Raw genomic sequence first — 20,428 nt, forward strand, 5'->3', positions numbered from 1 at the left:
CAATAATCACAAAAGATCGTTTTATATGTACATCTTGAATCCATCTACAAAATTTTTGACTTGATTATGAACTGCAAGTAAACATCTGTTTTATTATTAAAAAAAAATTCTTCCAGCACAATTAGGCCACTATACAGTTTACAAAATAACTTTTATGAAGTCATTAGGAAATAAATATATTGTTGGCAGTGCATTGGAAGAAAATTATTAGCCTAGGTATTAAACTCTTTCATGTTACCTCTATCTTTATATCCTATGGTGACAAGCTGTTATATCCAGAATGCATTATATATTTTTAGCTCTTGGGTGTAACTAAAATTTTTATTTTAGGAAAGAAGAATATTCTCTCTACACTGCGCATTAACTTGAAATATGAAGACAAGGATAAGGATGGAAAACAATTTAGTTGGACATGGTTACCTGCTTGTGGGCCTTTGCTTCAGATGATTGCCGTTCACTTACCATCCCCAGTAACTGCTTTGAAATACAGAATGGAAATGTTATACGAAAGTCCACATGATGATGAAGCCGCTCTTGGTATGTGTCACCTATATGGTTTTTAAAACGCGTTAAATTTTGGTATTTATTTGTACGTGACGATTTGTAATTTACAACTCTAGGCTGATTCCTATGATGATGTGTCTAAAATGGTACTCACTTCTAATAAAGGTATTTTCTACGATTTTGGTCCTGTTTTTTCCGGTAAAGTAGCCACCGGCATGAAGGCCCCCTATCCTGGGACCTAACTATATGGCCTCAACAAAGAGGATTTACACGAGAAGACAATTCAGGGAGCCATCCTCATGATTGGTCGTTATATAGAGGCCATGGAATATGTCCCATCTGGAAATATTTGCACTTTGTTCGGTCTGGATCAATTTTTGGTTAAGCCCGATGCCATCGCCACATACACAAACAAGTAGAACTTGAATGTCAAGAAGTTTAGCTTATCTTCCGTAATACGTGTAGCTGTGGAACAGAAGAATCCGACCGATTCAGAAAAACCTGTAGAAGGTACGCAAATGTTCGCTTTTATAGTGTGATTATCACTAAGTCGTCTTTACAATCTTTTAATTAATCGTGATGTCATCTCCTACCGCCCCAGGCCGACATTGGTTAATGATTGGTGCTACTGATGCTGCTAATTCGCTATAAATTATGGATAAAGTTAGAAACAATTTTGTAATAATGAATTATTTCAGGTGTGTGTACAAACGGAAATTATGTTACGTCAGGCTATCGACGAACGTATTAATATTATATCGAGAATGCATTATATATTTGGAGTTCTTGGGTGTAACTAAAATATTTATTTTAGGAAAGAATTATATGAAGCCCTTCTCTTCTCACTGCCAACTAACTTGAAATATGAAGACAAGGATAAGGATGGAAAACAATTTAGGCGGACATGGTTACCTGTTGGTGAGACTTTGCTTCAGATGATTGCCGTTCACTTACCATACTCAGTAACTGCTCTGAAATACAGATTGGAAATGTTATACGAAGGTCCACATGATCATGAAGCCGCTCTTGGTATGTGTCACCTATATGGATTTTTTAAACGTGTTAAATTTTAGTATTTATTTGTACATGATGATGTGTAGTTTACAACTCTAGGCTGACTCACTGTGAATGATTGGTATAAACTAAACAACAATTACCAATTATTATTATTATTTTTTTAATATTTGCAAATGACTATATTTTGTTTTTTGTTTTTAGGTATTAAGAACAGTGATCCTAACAGTCCTATGATGATGTGTCTAAAATGGTACTCACTTCTAATAAAGGTATTTTCTACGATTTTGGTCCTGTTTTTTCCGGTAAAGTAGCCACCTGTATGAAGGCCCCTATCCTGGGACCTAACTATATGGCCTCAACAAAGAGGATTTACACGAGAAGACAATTCAGGGAGCCATCCTCATGATTGGTCGTTATATAGAAGCAATGGAAGATGTTCCATCTGGAAATATCTGCACTTTGTTCGGTGTGGATCAATTTTTGGTTAAGCCTGATACCATCACCACATTCACAAACATGCAGATCTTGAATTTCATGAAATTCGGCGTAACTCTCGTAGTACGTGTAGCTGTGGAACCCAAGAATCCGGCCGATTCACCAAAACCTGTAGAAGGTACGCAAATGTTCGCTTTTATTGTATTATTATTACTAAGGTTTGTGTCATTTGTCTTAAGGTTTGAAACGTCTGGCTAGGTCTGATCTTATGGTACAATGTGTCATTGAAGAATCTAGCGAAAACATCATTGCCGGTGACAGAGAGCTCCACTTAGAAATCTCTCTGAAGGCCTTGGGGGAGGATCGATCATGCGTGAATTCAAGTTACTTAATCCGGCCCAATAGTGCCCTTCGTGTAACTGATTATGCTCTTGTTGTAGTAGATTGTATTACAGATAAGTACATTTCTAAATAATTATTTGTATAATAAATTAAATAATTATGGAAGTATTTTTTGTGTTACTTCACTTTGTACTAATTTTACTAAACAAAAATTAAAATTTTAAATAATGCATATATAAATATATTACTGTAGTAAAGACAACTTATTAAGAATTTCCTAATTAAAGTAGGAAACATCGAAAAAAGAATTTTGTAGTATCTTTTCAATCTTTTAATTAATCGCGATGTCATCTCCAACCGCCCCAGGCCGACATTGGTTAATGATTGGTGCTACTGATGCTGCTAATTCGCTATAAATTATGAATAAAGTTAGAAACAATTTTGTAATAATGAATTATTTGCAGGGGTGTGTACAAATGGAAACTATGTTACGTCAGACTATCGACGAACGTATTAAGCTAATCTTGTTCATGAACAGTACCCATTTGAAATTGCAGTTGGATGCTGAATAACTTTACCAAATTTTCTGACGTTTAACAATCTATAGCGTTAGGAATATTTCAATCCAAAAACAGGATAATGATAGCAAAAGATGGTTTTGCATGTACTTCTTGAATCCCATATACAAAATTTTTGACTTGATTATGAACGGCAAATAAACATGTGTTTTATTATTAAAAAAAATTAATTCTTCCAGTACAATTAGGCCACTATATAGTTTACAAAATGATTTTTATGAAGTTATTAGGAAATAAACATATTGTTGGCAGTGTGTTGAAAGAAAATTATATGCCTAGGTATTAAATGCTTTCACGTTACCTCTATCTTTATATCCTATGGTGACATGCTATTATATTGAGAATGCATTATATATTTGTAGTTTTTGGGTGTAACTAAAATATTTATTTTAGGAAAGAAGAATATGAAGCCCTTCTCTCCACACTGCGCACTAACTTGAAATATGAAGACGAGGATAAAGATGGAAAACAATTTAGGCGGACATGGTTACCTGTTGGTGAGACTTTGCTTCAGATGATTACCGTTCACGGGCCATCCCCTGTAACTGCTCAGAAATACAGAATCGAAATGTTATACGAAGGTAAACATGTATGGATTTTTAAAAGGCTTGAAATTTTTGTATTTATTTGTACATGGCGATATGTAGTTTACAACTCTATGGTTATTCACTGTGAATGATTGGTATAAACTGAACAACAATTACCAATTTTTTATTATTTTTTTAGTATATGCAAATTACTATACATTTTTTTGTTTTAAGGTATTACGAACTGTGACCCTAACGGTCCTCTAACGATGTATGTGTCCAAAATGGTAGACACTTCTCATAAAGGTCGTTTCCACACCTTTTTTTTTCTGTCTTTTTCCGGTAAAGTAGCCAACGGCGTGAAGGCCCCTATCCCAAGACCTAAATATGTGGCATCAAGAAAGAAGATTTAAACGAAAAGACAATTCAAGGAGCCATCCCCATGATGGGTCGTTATGTAGAAGCTATTGAAGATGTCCCATCTGGAAATATTTACAGGCTGTTCGGAGTGGATCAATTTTTGGTTAAGCCCGATCCCATCCCCACATTCACAAACATACGCAACTTGAATGTCATCGTAGTACGTGTAGCTGTGGAACCCAAGAATCCGGCCGATTCACTAAAACTTTTAGAAGGTACGCAAATGTTCGCTTTTATTATGTGATCATCACTAAAGTCTGTGTTATTTGACTTCAGGTTTGAAACGAATGGCTAAGTCTGACCTTATGGTACAATGTGTCATGGAAGAATCTAGGGAAAACATCATTGCCGGTGCCAGAGAGTTCCACTTAGAAATCTCTCTGAAGGCCTTGGAGGAGGATCGATCATGCGTGAATTCAAGTTACTTAATCCGGCCCAATAGTGCCCTTCGTGTAACTGATGGTGCTCTTGTTCTAGTAGATAGTATTAGGGGTAAGTAAATTCCTAAATAATTATTTGTATAATAAATTAAATAATTATGCATGTATTTTTGGTGTTACTTCACTTTGTATTAATTTTACTAAAGAAACATGCATAATGCAATTCAATACAGATGCAAGAACGCATATCTAAATATATTTCTGTGGTAAAGACAATTTATCAAGAACTTCCGAATTAAAGTAGGAAACATTGTAGTGTCTTTGCTATATTTTAATTAATCGTGATGTCATCTCCAACCGCCCAAGGCCGACATTGGTTAATGATTGGTGCTACTGATGCTGCTAATTCGCTATAAATTATTAATAAAGTTAGAAACAATTTTGTAATAATGAATTATTTCAGGTGTGTGTACAAACGGAAACTATGTTACGTCAGGCTATCGACGAACGTATTAAGCCAAACTTGTTCATGAACAAGATGGACCATACCTATTTGAAATTGCTGTTAGGTGCTGAATAACTTTACCAAATTTTCTGACGTTTAACAATCTATGGGGTTAGGAATATTTCAACCCAAAAATAGGATATTGGTAACAAAAGATCGTTTTACATGTACATTTTGAATCCCATCTACAAAATTTTTGACTTGATTATGAACTGCAAGTAAACATGTGTTTTATTATTAAAAAAAATTAATTCTTCCATCACAATTAGGCTACTATATAGTTTCCAAATAACTTTTATGAAGTTATTAGGAAATAAATATATTCTTGGCAGTGCATTGGAAGAAAATTATAGGCCTAGGTATTAAACGCTTTCATGTTACCTCTATCTTTATATCTTATGGTGACAAGCTGTTATATCGAGAATGCATTATATATTTGTAGTTCTTCGGTGTAATTAAAATTTTTATTTTAGGAAAGAACAATATGAAGCCCTTCTCTCCACACTGCGCATTAACTTGAAATATGAAGACAAGGATAAGGATGGAAAACAATTTAGTCGGACATTGTTACCTCTTGGTGGGACTTTGCTTCAGATGATTGCCGTTCACTTAGCATCCCCAGTAACTGCTCTGAAATACAGAATGGAAATGTTATACGAAGGTCCACATGATGGTGAAGCCGCTCTTGGTATGTGTCACCTGCATGGATTTTTAAAACGCGTTAAATTTTGGTATTAATTTGTACTTGATGATGTGTAGTTTAAAACTCTAGACTGATTCACTGTGAATGATTGGTATAAACTAAACAACAACTACCAATTTTTTATTAATTTCTTAATATTTGCAAATGACTATACTTTGCTTGTTTTTGTTTTTAGGTATTAAAAATTGTAATCCTAACGGTCCTATGATGATATGTGTCTTAAATGGTGCCCACTTCTCATAAAGGTTATTTCTACGATTTTTGGTCCTGTTTTTTCCGGTAAAGTAGCCAACGGCGTGAAGGCCCCTATCCCAAGACCTAAATATGTGGCTTCAAGAAAGAAGATTCGAGAAGACAATTCAGGGGGCCATCCTCATGATGGATCGTATGGTCGTTATATGTATAATTAGAGAATGATATATATTAGGTGAGTTAGTGTACAATTCTTTTGGTTTAATTTTAAAATATTTCTTCCGTACTCTGGAACAAATAAAACACGCACTATATAGAGTTTTGAACGAAAAGTTGCAGGCGTCTGAAAATTTTGAAACAAATGTGCTGTCTGGTATCTAGTACACTAAGAACAACGTTACTAATTATGTTCCTGTTTTTGTCTAGATGAATCTTCCACTGGCTTTTGGTTTATAGATCATACCAATTAATAAGCAAAAAAATGGCAACGCCCTCTTAATTTATTTTTTCAAATCATATTTAATGGAGTGAGTTTTAGTCTTAATTCTATTTGCAGGATTCCAATGGGCAACAAAGCAATCCATCGTGGTGGCGGTTAGATCATTCCTACAACCCGTCGTATGTTGTCTTTATGCTTGCCTATTAGTCAATATATTATTAGAAGTTCAATAGTCTGGGCAGACGTCCAGCCCAAACTCATTGAACTTGTTTGTCAGTGTGAAATTCAGGTAAATCTTTTATACAATTATATTTTCACTCCATCTTAGAAATACGTTCCATATCACAGAAAGCGGCACCAGATGATACAGCGTTGTATAAGTAGCAATTTTGAATTGTTTACATAATTATATCCCGGTTGATTTAGAACTTCTATCCATTCTCAGATGATTCTCTAGAATCGACTTGTTGTAGGTATTTGAGTAATTAAAGTACTGGATACAACTTAGTCCATGCATATTTATACTTTACAAACATCTCGATTAAAGCCACAACACAGAAATGAATCAAGAGTGAGGGATCTTCATCTTGTCCGGGTGGTTTTATCACGAGCATGCGCCGTAGCATTTTTACGATTTTATATACAAAGTAACTACTCTTAACATTTAATTATTCAACAATATATAAGCCGATTCAGTATATAGGCGCATCCACCCAATTATTATATGTCCAACTATATGTGTTGTAACATTCGCAAGATATGTTATATTAATGGTATATTACTTTCGATTCTAAAGAATTCTTACTTTTTGGCCATTTGGAATAGGGGAACTAATAAAACATTAACAATCGTTAACAAAATTATTATATTAACAAATGTTTTATTAAAAGATATCCAAAATTACCTGATTTCTGCTATAGATTTAATTGGCTGGTTTTCACAATGTGTCAACATGCTTGTTGAAAAATATGATTTATAATGTTTCGCATTTATAATTTAATTTTTGGAGATATTTCTTCAAGTTTAATATGTTTAAAAAATATACCAAAAACCATACCATAAGTCATATATCTAATATTTGACCGAACTGCTTTATTATTGAATTTTCCGTTTTAATATTATAATTTTTCTGGAAACATAATTATTTATCAGATTATTTATTTATTATAAAAGCTAGTACTGTACTAATATACGAAATTCTTTTTTAACATATCTAATATTTTATTTTGTTGTTTTTCAGGATACATATAAAATAAAGAAAGTTTTCCATATCTCAGTCAATACTTGGAGAAAATGTAAACGCGTCGTTAATGACAATCCATTTTTTTCTATAGTACAAATAAAAAGGGCGTGATCCACGTTCTCATCAGAGAGTAGACGGCAGACTGCATCTGCTTTTTAAATCCCAAATATAACAACTTGAGGGAGTCCAAACTTGCTGGAGAAAGCGAATTATAGGAGAATTGGGGAATTGGACAGTAGGGGTTGACAGTACTTTGGTTGAAGGCTGCAATCCGACGAACTGTAGCATTTAAAAAGGATGAGCAATTTAATATATATTTGGGTATACATGTATGCTAGAGCCTGGTCTGGAATAAGGCGTAAAATACAGCTATAAGAATCACTCGCTGTTCGGTGAACTTGAGAGGACAGTTTTGTCCATTTTTAAGGTCCACCCGATAGAGGTGCGGTGGGCGTGGGTAGAAGAATGAGTCCATAAAGATACCAGATAACTGAAGTAAGGTAGTACATTCCATCTTACCGTGAACTTGTTAGGTTTATTAAGTTGTCTTTTTATAGCATTCATATGAATCGTAAAATTCAATTAATGTTATCAAAGTATTTAGTATTTAAATTTCAAACGTTAATTCATCAATAAACTATTATATTTCTTGTCATAGATTTTATAATTAATTAATAAATTTTTTTGGAAAAATGACTTGTTTTAATGCTTGACCATAAAAAATGACACAAAGTTTTAAAATTACTTTCCTGACGATGTGCATCCATTATAATATTTTTTAGAACCGATTTGGTGAAGGTAATTGGGCAATTAAAATACTGAATTCAGCTGAGCCGCTCTGTATTTATACTTTATGAATAAGTCGGTTATGGCTACATCACAGAATTAATTAAGATGCCGGAATCTTCATCCTGCCCGTGAGGCTATAACTCGATCTTGCTCCGTAGCGTTTTACATATTTATATTTCAAGGCAGCAAAACATTTATTTATGCAATCGTGCTTAAAAGCGCATTTACCATATAGGCGTCTCTAATCAATTATTTGTGTCTAAAATTCGGCCACCCTGACCTCGCAAAACTTCACTCCGACCTGCTCTTGGAATATGGTGGTTGTTATTCTGGTTTTTCTATAATGGAGACATACTCTTAACTACTTGATCTTTTAAAATTTCTTACCTTGTTGATGATTTTTTCTTTATAGTTCCATTTTATACTTTCCATACTGTGTATTTTATAACTTCTGTGAAATCAATTTTTTTACTTTTTGGGGTGACCTGCAGTTTATTCCTTCGGTGAGGTCTGACTGCCAGACACCATTTTAAATTCTCTTAATGGTCTGGTATATTCAATGACTCTTTTTCTGTTTTCTTTTTTTTGTTGTGGTGACTACCGATTGGTTGGCTACTCCTGTGCTGGCAGCCTGGCAGTAAACGTTCATAGCAACGTCGCTCGTGATGGCCCCCAGTTTTTGGTACCCTTCATATCATCAGCTAATTTGTTGTCACGTGCATTGGTTGTTCTTATCGTTGGAGTACCCCACATAGGTATGCCCCTTTTGCAAGCCCTCTTTACTTTCCTAAATATAACTATATATTTGTATTAGATATCGATGTTCTTTCCAGTTGCTCTATGTATTTGTGTTCTGAATCGCATCTTAAATTAATGACTTTATGTCTAACACGATCTGAGAATAGAATATATATTTTCATTGTGTAAAACTATCGAACACTTGTTACCTCCTACTGTCCAACCTCTTTGATAAAATTACTTTGAGCAGAAAGATAAAAAATAATTTGAATACATTTAGTGTTTAATATCTTACTATGTATTTTATAGCTTATCACTTTTGGCGCATAAAAAATATAACACACATTTATCTAATTTTTAGGCATTTAATTTTTAATCCTAAGCAAGCAGACCTTGATACTCAACAAGGCTTCTACTTATTGGCATATCAAAACACCAAATGATAGATAATCGAGGTAATAAAATAAAAAAATTAATGAATATGTTAACAATAAAAAAATAAAATACGGAATAAGTTTTACAAGGAATAGACTATTTATCTCTAAAAATATTTGTCAACTGTATAATTAAATAATATATAGTTAATAAACATACATTAAGCACATTTTTATAACATAAAACAATGAATTTTCAATAAATCACATAAACACTTCATATCGCACACTTATAATAAAATTTTAAAATAGAACATAATTTATTTGGTTTGGATAATATAGCTTTTGGACTTTTCCAATTTTTCGTTATTACATCACTTATTGCGTCAGGTGTTTTGTCTTTGTTTGTGATGAAACCACTGGTGTTTGTGGTACGTTTGCCTAAAAAGAAACCAATCAAAGCAAGTCAAATTTTTAAGAAAAACTCAAAAATTCATATTACATTTTGACGATCCTGACAACTATTCAATTTGGATTTATTGGATACGGCAGTGTCTGTAAGTTGTCCTATTCTTTGTCTTTCAGAATTCCGAAAATTCTGTCTCTTTGAAGCAGACTCTGTGTCTAAACGTCTCAATACTTGATGTTCGAGACAATATTGCTCTGCATTATAAGTTGGGCCCTCACTCTAAAAATACAAAAAAATTATAATATTTATAGATTATTAGGATTTTCTAAAATCATAAATTACGTTATCCCAACTATCATCAACTGGTACAAGTTTAATAGGTTCTAGAGGTGTTACCACCTTTTCAACTTCACTGCCTTCTTTTATTAGCTGCAATTCTATACACTTTTTATCCGGGCACATACTATGGTGTAACTAGTATAAAAAAAGTACTGTATTGGTTTTCTTTAATAAATAATACACCTTACATTTAATTCTTCTGGTGGTACACGGTGACATGTATTATAATCACAAGGGACTAGTACAATATTCCCGCTGTTAGCAGCTTTGCATTTCTTCAAATGTAATTCCATCCTTGATACTCTTATGTGATGTGAGTTATTGTAAGGACAAATAACTTTTTCATTGGAACTGTAAAATATCGGTTAAGTATTATCTTTAAATTCTTTGGTCATACATTAATCTCTTAATATCTCCATTGTTTAAATTTCTGTATTATATGTTTTTAAGATATTTTAAAATATACACTAATATAAATTGTTAATAGTTAAATTATAAATGTTTATACGTGAATAAATGCACTTAACTTTGCAAAACTTTGAAATATTTCAATGTAGCAAACATTGTTTATCAAATTCTTTTGTCAAAATATTTTATGTTTTCTTATTGATTACATATATGGAAGATCAAAGAATAAACTAGAGATGATGAAAGAAAATCGTTTGTAACTTCCGATGTATCGATAGTTACATAAATTATTCCATAAATATTATAAAACCTTTTAATCATTTTTAATAAACTATTAAATTTGGTACTTAACCTTAAAAGATTAGCTTCTCTACACTAATTAAAATAAAATATTTATTAAAAAATTCGATACTTTAATGTACATTTTACAATCTTTAAATAATATCGATATTTTTTTGGGCCGTGCCCTGTATGTATGTAAAATCGCAATTTAAAATACTGACTTTATTTCTAACATGATCTTAGAAAAAAAAAACATTTCTAAAATGTAAAACATAATCGAAACATAACGATTAATATACTTTGAAAACGGATATTTAAATTTATATACTAATATACATATTAATATACTTTTTACAGTATTTACAAAACATCGGCCTATATATCAATATTTTTATTTTTTATTAAAAAATCTACATATTTTTTGTGAAATATCGAAGTATTTTCCAGTAGCAGTAGCTGTTAAAAAATATTTATATTTTATTCATCCCTTATATCCATATACTTTTTTTAAAACTTGACCTTGAAAGTGAAAGGAATACAACAAGGAATACATTCAACATCTTCCATTCAAGATCAAAATGATATTAAGTCGACTGCACGTTGTCGATATGTTCCCGTGCCGCACCACCGAATGGTTCCAGAACAGTCTCCGTTAGTTCGTTGATCGAAACGCATTGCGTTGTCTTACCTGTCGGACCAATAAGGTAGTATTTTTGTCGAATAAATGCCTCTTATTTAAACAAATAATGTTAGAATATAATGAACATTTTAAAGACTAGAACATCTGTGCTGAGGTTATAACAGTGAGTTAAATAAGAATTTCTTTATTAAAATAAGTGGTGACAGTGATAAAATAGCCGATGGATTATCCCCTTCAAAAATGGTTAAATCAGACTGTGTAGAAACTTTGCTTTTCGTCTTATCAGAACAGAAGCTGGAAATAACTGAATTAGCGTAAAAATACTGTATGGCGTGGTAAAATTCCTCATCTGTTGCTTCTAATGCACAAGCTAGAATGGTTTGGATATGCAATTAATCTAAACTAAAAATTAGGGGTAAGTGATAACATTATAATTGTTAAGGCAAGTCAATCTGTCAAAGTCCGGTACATACTATACAGTACATAGTTACTATTTGAATGTTAAGCTATATATAATAGTACAGGAAAAATATGTAACAGACCTTATTCTTGGGTTTACTAACAAATAATTTCCGAGTTAACTTGCCTATAATGCAACAACTCTCTGAATTGGCGTCAATGTCCTGTATGAAATACTTTTATTTCTTGGTAAATAAAATACAAATAATCAAAATACAAATTCAAATATTATAATGGTCACTATCTTGATAATATACTAGGTGTTGCAACGGTGATTACAATAACAATCGTATATCAACTACGTCAGCAAAAAACTCTTCGAGAGACTCTAAGAAACTATATGATTTCTGGTCAAGGCGTCGGCCTTTGTAGCCAAAAAGTGTCCATCTCAGCATTCCCATCGCTCGGTCCCGATACCACGTCTGTCTCGATTAGCGAATGAGTCATCAGGTGCCCTCTATGTAATTGGTTAACAATAACGATCTATATTTTGTTATAGCCCATCTCTCAGTGATTATGGAGAATTTCACTTGATTCATTTACCACAACGATCTACTTTGACGCACTGTATTAAGTAACATTGAATACGGACTATATCTTTTTACTCTGCATAGAAATAAAAAATTCTGGGAATATACGAATAGTTAATTTAAATCCAGAAAGAAGTCATCCGTTTGTACTCAATCATTGCAAAAAGGCCCATGCTGAAATTAGTTGTTGGTTAAAAAATTTTAAACCAAATAATACTAATTGTTCTACTATACAACAAAAGAAATCTCCATAAAATCCCTATTCCTACTCTGTTGTGTGATAACAAGACATAGCATTTCATTATAATGATGACTGTGGTGCAGAAACATCTACTAGAGGATAGAAACACCACTTAAAATCTGTCATTCGAGGGCAAAATGACGGCAAATCGACTGCTACGTTGTCGATATTTTAAATTATTATTTACATATAGGGAAAATAGTTTACTGGAGGATTTACAGATTTGCGGCTAGCTGCATATTAAAATTTTGCAGTAAGTCTTAAGTCTGCAATACGTTAACCTAATTCACAAACATACTGAATAATTTTTTCTGTTAAATAGATTTTGCAAATACTAAAATATCGCAATATAATATAGTTTTAAGCAATATAAATAAATATAGTTTTGCATAGTACTAGGATTTGTATTAAAAGTTTGAGTCTCGTTTTCCTCATTTTTCCGCTTTCTAACTTTTAAACTTTTAGGGCGCTTCGATTTCATTTGGATTATTTTATCATATTTCACATCACATCATAATGCAACCAGCAGCAAAAAGAACATAAATGAATAAATGGAACTAAAATGTATTAAGGCAAATAATCTAAATTTGCCTACAATATAACGACTACTGTGTGACTATAACTAAAATAATTTTAAAAATAGTTTAATAATATTTTTCTTTGTACTTCGAGATTTTGACTGTTTATGATCTGTGATCGGTGGTTAATTGAAATATTACTCCAAAAATATAAGGTTTTTTTTTGTTCTGGCCTAAAAACCAGGCGGTGGAATGCATGACGCATACCTGATCGCGGAGACTTGCCCTGGAGTGACAAGTTGGACCGGGTTATGTGGGACTGCCTCTGGGCTTACCAATACACTAAACCGAAACCGCCTCACAGTTGACCCCTGTGGATCACTACTGCTACTGCATTAGATTTGGGAATATGGCACCCGCTGATCGGGCAGCCGTTATTGGGCACGAGGGCCCGGCGATTCTATTGATTCTCGAACTTGAGTTAACACACAACTGGGTACTGTTCTATGGGGGCAAAAGTTATGACTGTAGCGACGGATGGGGTCGTTTCAGCCTGGAAAAGGGGGAGAGCTTAGCGGTGACGCGGTGCTAAGCTCCCAGCATGTGGACCAGCTCGCGAACAAGCGCGTTTTCAGAAGAACTTGAGCTGAGTTGTTGTTTGTGGAATGATTGAGATATGAAATGCTTGATCTGGAGTGTCAGTTTCCCTATGAATTTGATTATTTCTGACAAACCATGGAGCGTTTAATATTTTCCTGAGGAGCTTATTTTGGAAAACTTGAAGCCGTTTGACCTGGTTGGGTGCAACAAATTTGAAGTATACATTAGATCCGTAGAGGAGTACGGACCGAATTAACATCTTGTAAAATAAGCATTTGATGGAGATGGGAAGTCTGCTAGAAGATCAGATCAGAGAAGAAAGCAGGTTTGCTATCCCCGAACCTTTTTGGATTGCTTTCTGGATTTGGGAATGCCAACCGAACGCCGGTCGAAGTGAAGACCTAGGTACGTGACGTTATCCCGCCATGGAATTATTGCGGTGTCGATCTTAAGTTGCGAGACGCGCAGTGCGTAACGCTTCTTGTGGAAAATGATGGCCTGGGTTTTCAGGGGGTTGATTTGCAACCTCCAGAATTTGAACCACTTGACCGCATGATCGAGCTGCTTTTGTAAACTTCATGAATTGTAACTTCGAACCTGGCGGCCGTGAAGAAAGCAGTGTCGTCAGCGTAAAAGGCGACGTCAGTATGCTCTATTCTCGGCATATCTAAAATAAAGAGGTTAAATAAGGCTGGGGCCAGCCGGGAACCTTGAGGAACGCCAGCATCGATTTGTTTACGACTGGAAAGTGATGCCCTGATCTTGACCTGGAAAGATCTGTCCGAGAGATAGGACTTGAGAGCGGTTAGGTCTTCTGGGAGGCCTAACCGCACGCACTTTGCGAACAATCCGTCGTGCCAGACCTTGGCTTTGGTTAGGTCCAGAAGAACTGCTCTAAGCTTTTTACGTTGGTCAAGAGCCTGATGGATGCGTGCAGCCAGACGGGAAGTTTGATGGACGGATGAGTGGTGAGCGCGAAAGCCGAATTGTTCATCTAGAATGATGTTGTTTTCCTTTCTGAAAGAGTTGAGAGCGTAGAGTATTGCCCTCTCAGCAAGCTTCGAAATGGCGATGAGAAGGCTGATAGGCCTGTAATCAGATGGAGATGATTTTGCTCATTTCTTGGGTATAACCGCTATATGTGCGTGTTTCCAAGACGCCGGGAAGTGTTGCAGTCTCATGATGGAGTTAATGATGTTTGCCAGTTCTGCGAGCTGCTTATGCGGGAGCTTTTTTAACTGGGTAATCGATATTCCATCGAAACCTGGAGATTTTTTGTTTTGAAGTTTGGCGATCATAGTCTGTAGAGACTTTGGAGACACAAAATGGTTGAGAAGAAAGGCGGGGATTACTGGTCTTTTGACGGAGTTGGATTCGTTGATGACAGTGTCAATGTCTTTAGCTTTAGTGTTCTGTGCGGGTGGGAGGCATTTAATTTGAGCTTCGTAGGTCTCTGCAAGGAGCTCGACTTTTTCTTGGTTAGTGACTGCGAAATTTCCTGTAACCGCTGACTTCAGGGGAGGGATGACATTGTGCGTCTTCCCCATGAGGCATTTGGGGACACGCCAGAAGGAAGGGGGGCCATCCAGCCTTTGGTCCGCGAGAAATGAGTTCCAGTTCATTGATCGCCAAGTGGAGACGGCCGCCCTTACCCTCTTGCATGCTCTGTTCGCCTCCCTTTTGTCTGCAGCATCAAGGGTGAATCGAGCTAATCTGCATAAACCGTTTTTGATGCGAATTTCACGTTTAAGAGAAGCGGGAAGGTTGTTTTTCCACGGCTGGGGTTGTGATGAAATTTTGACTGTGGCAGATTCGTGAGCAAACTGAATATCGCGAGTTAGCTTCAGTACGGCTTCCTCGAGGCGTTCTGGTGTGTTAATTTTCGGAATTGGATCGGATTTCAGGAGAAGAGATTGGTAGTTTTTCCAGTCGGTTTTTTCCTGAATCTTGTTAGTGGGACTTGAGTGGTGGCGCAGATTCCGAGTTTGAGAAGGACCGGACGATGATCAGAGTCTAGTTCGTCAAGGACTCGAACTTCGGAATCACGATTTACGTCTTGAAGAATAAAGAAATCAAGGATTCTTGCTGCGCCTTGAGAGACTGTACTAGGGTGATGGGTGGGTTCATCTGGCAAGGCAAGACCGTAGCCCAGATCTGCACTTAGAGCTACGATGGCGTTACCTGCGGGATTCGCTCTGGAACACCCCCAGATGGGGTGGTGGGCGTTGAAGTCGCCACCTATTATTTTCGGAAATTTTCCTTCCACGAGTGATCGGTATTCGGCATAGTTGAATGCAGAAGATTTCCTGTACTGGGATTTAATCACGAAGGGACGTTCTTGGATATCGGTTTTAATGGAGGTTGTTTCGAAGTTGTTTACTGATAACGATGGAAGGAGCTCGTGTTTGACTCCTTTTCTGACGAGAATGGCGGTTCCACCGCCTCGACCCGGTGTTCTATCGTTTCTGTAGACAAAAAAGTGTTCGAAAGAGAGACGATGCGAAGGTTTCAGGAAAGTTTCCTGGATGAGCACGATGTCGACGTCATAGAATGTCATGACATCTTCCAATTCCGCTTGCTTTCCGCGTAAGCTATTTGCATTCCATGTCAGCAGTATAAGAGATTTCGGAACAGCCATTTCGAAGAGTTAAAGGCTGCTGGAAGTTATAGAGACAGGTAAGTGTTGCCGCCTAGGCAGCGACATTTGGAAAAAGACGAGCAAGTTGGTGAGCCAGGGCGATCACTTGCAGGAAAGCCTGCGGGTCAGTAAACGCCTGTATTGTGGAGTTAAGGTCCGGTGTATTGGTTGGAGCAGGAGTTTGAGTTGGAGCAGGCTGGGTGGCGCTGGCTAATTTTTGGGCTAGCTTCCTGCCACCTTGGTTACCCCATGCAGAACCTTGTGGAGGCCTGGTTTCGGTCGGAATTTTTGGTTTTCTTGGAGCAGGACGGCAGCTGCAACCGCTGAAGTTTGCGGTATGAATTTCACTGCAGTTGCTGCACTTTGGAGGTGCTTCTGGGATTTTGGTACAGTATCTAGTGTCGTGATGCCCGGCACATTTGACGCAACGTGGGGGGGTTCGGCAATATGAGCTGGAGTGCCCGAAAAGTTGGCAGTTGAAGCACTGCACTGACTGGCCGTTTCCCCTCTGGACCTCGACCTTCACTGTGATGACGCCGAGTTTGGTCATATATATGATCTGTCGCTCTTCGCGAGGGACAACTACCTGAACAATTGGTAGTTCTATCCCGGATTTTAATTTCCATCTTTGCACCAATTTTGGATGGAAGCCTTGATCAAAGAGAAGTTCACGTACTTCGTCAATGCAGAGTGATTCTGGGATGTTTTTATTATTACCCGCAATGCTCTCTCCTCCGGATGACAGAAGGAATGGTAAGGGTAATTCCTTTCCTCGAGCAGGGTAGTGAGTTTACGGTAATTGTTGCTTGTGGCGACGAATAAGAAAATGTCCTCCTTTTTGTTTCGGGCTATGATGTCTATTGATTGTGCCTTAGTAATTCTAATGAGCTCCATGTACCTCATCTTGTCACGGAGCACTATAGGCGGAATTTTTTCCTTTGGGGGACTTTGAGAAACAGTCGCCGAAACGGTTGGCACTGTTTTTGCTGTGGAGGTTAAGACTTGTTTAGTGGCCTGGCTTCTTACCTGCGCAGGTTGGGTTGGCCTTGTGGTAACTTGTTTCGGTACTGGCTGTGGGGCCGTCTTGGTGGTCGGCTTGTTTTGCACTGGTCTGGTGGCAAATTTTGTAATCGAAGGCTGTACGTTAGCCTTGGCTTTCGATTGGGTAGATTTAGTGGCCGGCTTGGCTACCGGATTGGGTTGTGATTTGGGAGCCTGTTTTCCCTTGTTGCCGGCCTTCGGCAGCTGGCTTTCCTGAGGTGGAGAGACGGGCCCTCTTTTCCTTTTTCCCACCAAGGTGAAACCGTTTAGCTGGTGTCTGGGTCTGGATTTCTATGGCAGCGGGAATCTTTACTTCCATGGCATCTTTTTGATGCTTCATGAATTGTGTTATCGTAGCTGTGAGAGTTTTGATTTCTTCCTTGAGATCTTCGGAAGCCTTTTCGCTCTTTTCCAGCTTTTCCGTCTGTTTGGGCTTTTGCGAACGTTTTAACGTCAGCTATCTGCTTTCGCAGGTCTTCGTTCTGTAAAAATATAAGGTCTAAAAGGATTAGTTTTCCAAACAATTGACAATGATCCTATTTCAATTGTTTAGTATTTTATTTACGTATTTGTTAATATTCGAGAAGCTACCCGGTCGTTCCGTTTTACCATTATCCCTCAAGTCGGAAAGAATTAAACAAGTTACAAAATTTTAAGCATCTGTTGTTAATATGAATTGTTTATCAAAGTTAGGATACATTAAAATACTATCAGATGTTATAATTTTTTTACATTTTTCAAAATATGTTCTTATTTTTCTTTAATATGGAATTAAGAGATTTCAAGAAATTTTAAACAAATTTAGAATATCAAAAAGGCCTATAATTTTTTTTAAAATTGGAAAATATGGAATTAAGAGGTTTCAAAGATCTGACAATTCATCCGGTGATAACCCCAAGTTGTCGTTATTGTGGAATATTTGTAATTTTTTCTATATATGTAGGGAACGACACCTGATCCATCTGTCTGACGGAGCCGTATCTACGTTTCAAGAATACGCTCTGAATGGTTCCTTGTTTGTGGAATAGCCGCCACCGAAAGAATACGTTCGAGTGGCATACAATAATGATTAGTTTTTAATTTTTTGTTATATTAATTTTGGTTATAATTTATATTAACAGAAGCAGCCGTACAATTATTATTATTGGCTTGCCATAAATTATGAATTATGATACACCTATATACACTAAACAAGTTCCTGTTGTTTGGTTCGCCTCGATCTTCTGATTTCCTGCGTGTTGTCCAATAGCTGTATAGCTTTCACGTTACTGTGATTATGCAACCGTATTTCAAGGCGAAATCTTGGATCACTTCTTGTCTCCATTTGATTTCGCGGTCATTGATAATTATTCGCAAAACTGTTTGATGTTTGGCGTATTATCAATATATGGCATTTGTCAACCCCATATGTGCACACCATGGATCTAAATTGGCTTTATGATTGACTGATAAACCAATCTCTTTGATTTTAGGTTAAGTGGAGAGTATATTTCAATTAACCAATACATTTTCTTGACTTTGAATCTAATCTGCTCTGCTTTTTGTCTAACATGAGGTTTTTAGTTTAACCTACTATCGAGACATATTTCGACGTATTTAGCTGATTCTGCTTGAATCAGGCATCTGTCAAGTGATATAATTATGTATTTGTCATTTTACTTCAATTCAAAATTAACATGGACGGATTTGGAGCGATTAAGCCATATTTTTCAGTCTCTAGTCCATTTGTAGATTTTTTTACCGCTACTTGTACGTTATCTACAGCCTTAGACAACTTAGACAATTTTTAATATGAAAACTGTGTCGTCGGCAAATGTTCCAAGTATTGTTTCTTCTGTTGTAGGGATACGTGGATCTTCAGCTGAAATAGGGTTGAGTGTAGAGATTGCTCGTGCATCTAAAACTCTAAATTTTTTCAAAATGTTATTATTCGAGGAGTCGACAGTAATTGGGCGGAAGCAATCTGTTCATTTTGTATATTAATCCCAAATGCCGTACCCGGTCAAAAGCTTGTGAGACGTACAGTAATATTGCAGGGCAGTATTTCTTTTCTTCGAATTCCTTTTTAATTACCGCTGTTACTCTATGCGCTTTGTCCATTTTTGAGTGGTGATTTCAAACTGCAAATTGGAAATCTGGTATTTCTATAAATTACTTAATGCGTTTTAACAGCAGTTTCTCATATAATATTAATATCGTAGGTAACAGCGAAATACACTGGTAAGATCTAACTTGGTCTACTGGTTTATCAGGTTTTTTAAGCAAATGAATTCGAGCAACATTAAATAATTCCGAAACATGCCTCAGTCTCAAACAGGCATTGAATATTCAATATATCTTTTATTAACCAGCCTTTTTAGGATTGATGTTAATATAAATTTCTGTGGCAATTTCCATTGGAGAAATCTGATTTACAACAACATCGGCCTTATGAACAGGATTTGTATCTATTGCAGATTCTATAACCGTCGGTTGGAATACGTTATACGTTCTTGCATTATAAGACTAAACGGGTCTCTGATAGTAAATGTGTTAGTTGGATTGGGTTTGTTTGTTTTTTTCAGATTTGTCGCATCTAGTGCTAACAATACTGGAGTGTGATCAAATGATACTTCGCAAAATCTCTCGATTTGTATTTAATTTGAAGAGATGCCTTTCGAAATGTAAAAGTCCAGTAGGTCTGATAATTTTTGCTGCCCCAGTAAGTGGGTTTGCGCCCAGAGTAATAATTACATGTAGTTATATTTATTGCTGCGAATAGTTCGCTGGGTTCTCCAGGTACTATTAATCGTGAACCTCAGGCTGTATGTTTAACATTTTTTATTATTTAGTTATTATATTGTTACTAGTCGTTTCCGTCTAACCTACGATTTGTCTTTGTAATAACTTAAATCTAGGTATATAACTAGGAGGACCCATCGGCCCTATCTCAGTCTCTGGTGAAATAATGTTTATACGTGTCACTGCTGAATTTTTTAATATATGCACCTCACTACACAATGCTACCCAAGATCAAATGATTTGATTTTTTTGAGTCTGTGTTCTGGTGGTATCCAATAGTTGCAATATTTCAATATTCGTATGAGAATGGAATCTTTCCTCATGATCCCTTGCAATTCTCTTGATTTCTTGACTGA

At 36.0% G+C, this 20,428-nt stretch overlaps 1 protein-coding gene and 2 pseudogenes across 4 annotated transcripts in view; all 3 read left to right on the forward strand.

Annotated features, from left to right (window-relative positions):
- The window catches only part of LOC143205934 (putative fatty acyl-CoA reductase CG5065), a 45,259-nt gene that overhangs the window by 9,304 nt on the left and 15,527 nt on the right, over nucleotides 1-20,428 (forward strand). The window contains exon 1 of one of the 2 annotated variants that reach the window (XR_013008001.1): nucleotides 9,174-9,267. The exons of the other annotated variant lie outside the window; for it this stretch is intronic. The gene's annotated coding sequence lies outside the window, so the exon portion shown is untranslated. Of the gene's footprint in view, nucleotides 1-9,173; nucleotides 9,268-20,428 lie in introns of those variants that run through there. 2 annotated transcript variants of the gene reach the window in all.
- LOC143205917 (translation elongation factor 2-like) lies at nucleotides 1,314-2,466 on the forward strand (annotated as a pseudogene). Its single transcript, XR_013007989.1, has 3 exons — nucleotides 1,314-1,533; nucleotides 1,723-2,134; nucleotides 2,196-2,466. The product of XR_013007989.1 is annotated as a translation elongation factor 2-like (transcript).
- On the forward strand, nucleotides 2,924-5,367 carry LOC143205923 (eukaryotic translation elongation factor 2-like; annotated as a pseudogene). Its single transcript, XR_013007994.1, has 5 exons — nucleotides 2,924-3,009; nucleotides 3,270-3,457; nucleotides 3,638-4,038; nucleotides 4,100-4,315; nucleotides 5,182-5,367. The product of XR_013007994.1 is annotated as a eukaryotic translation elongation factor 2-like (transcript).

The sequence above is a fragment of the Rhynchophorus ferrugineus genome, unplaced genomic scaffold, assembly GCF_030347505.1.
Source record: "Rhynchophorus ferrugineus isolate W39M unplaced genomic scaffold, kcgeb_rfMv2 rfM102, whole genome shotgun sequence".
Taxonomy (NCBI): domain Eukaryota; kingdom Metazoa; phylum Arthropoda; class Insecta; order Coleoptera; family Curculionidae; genus Rhynchophorus; species Rhynchophorus ferrugineus.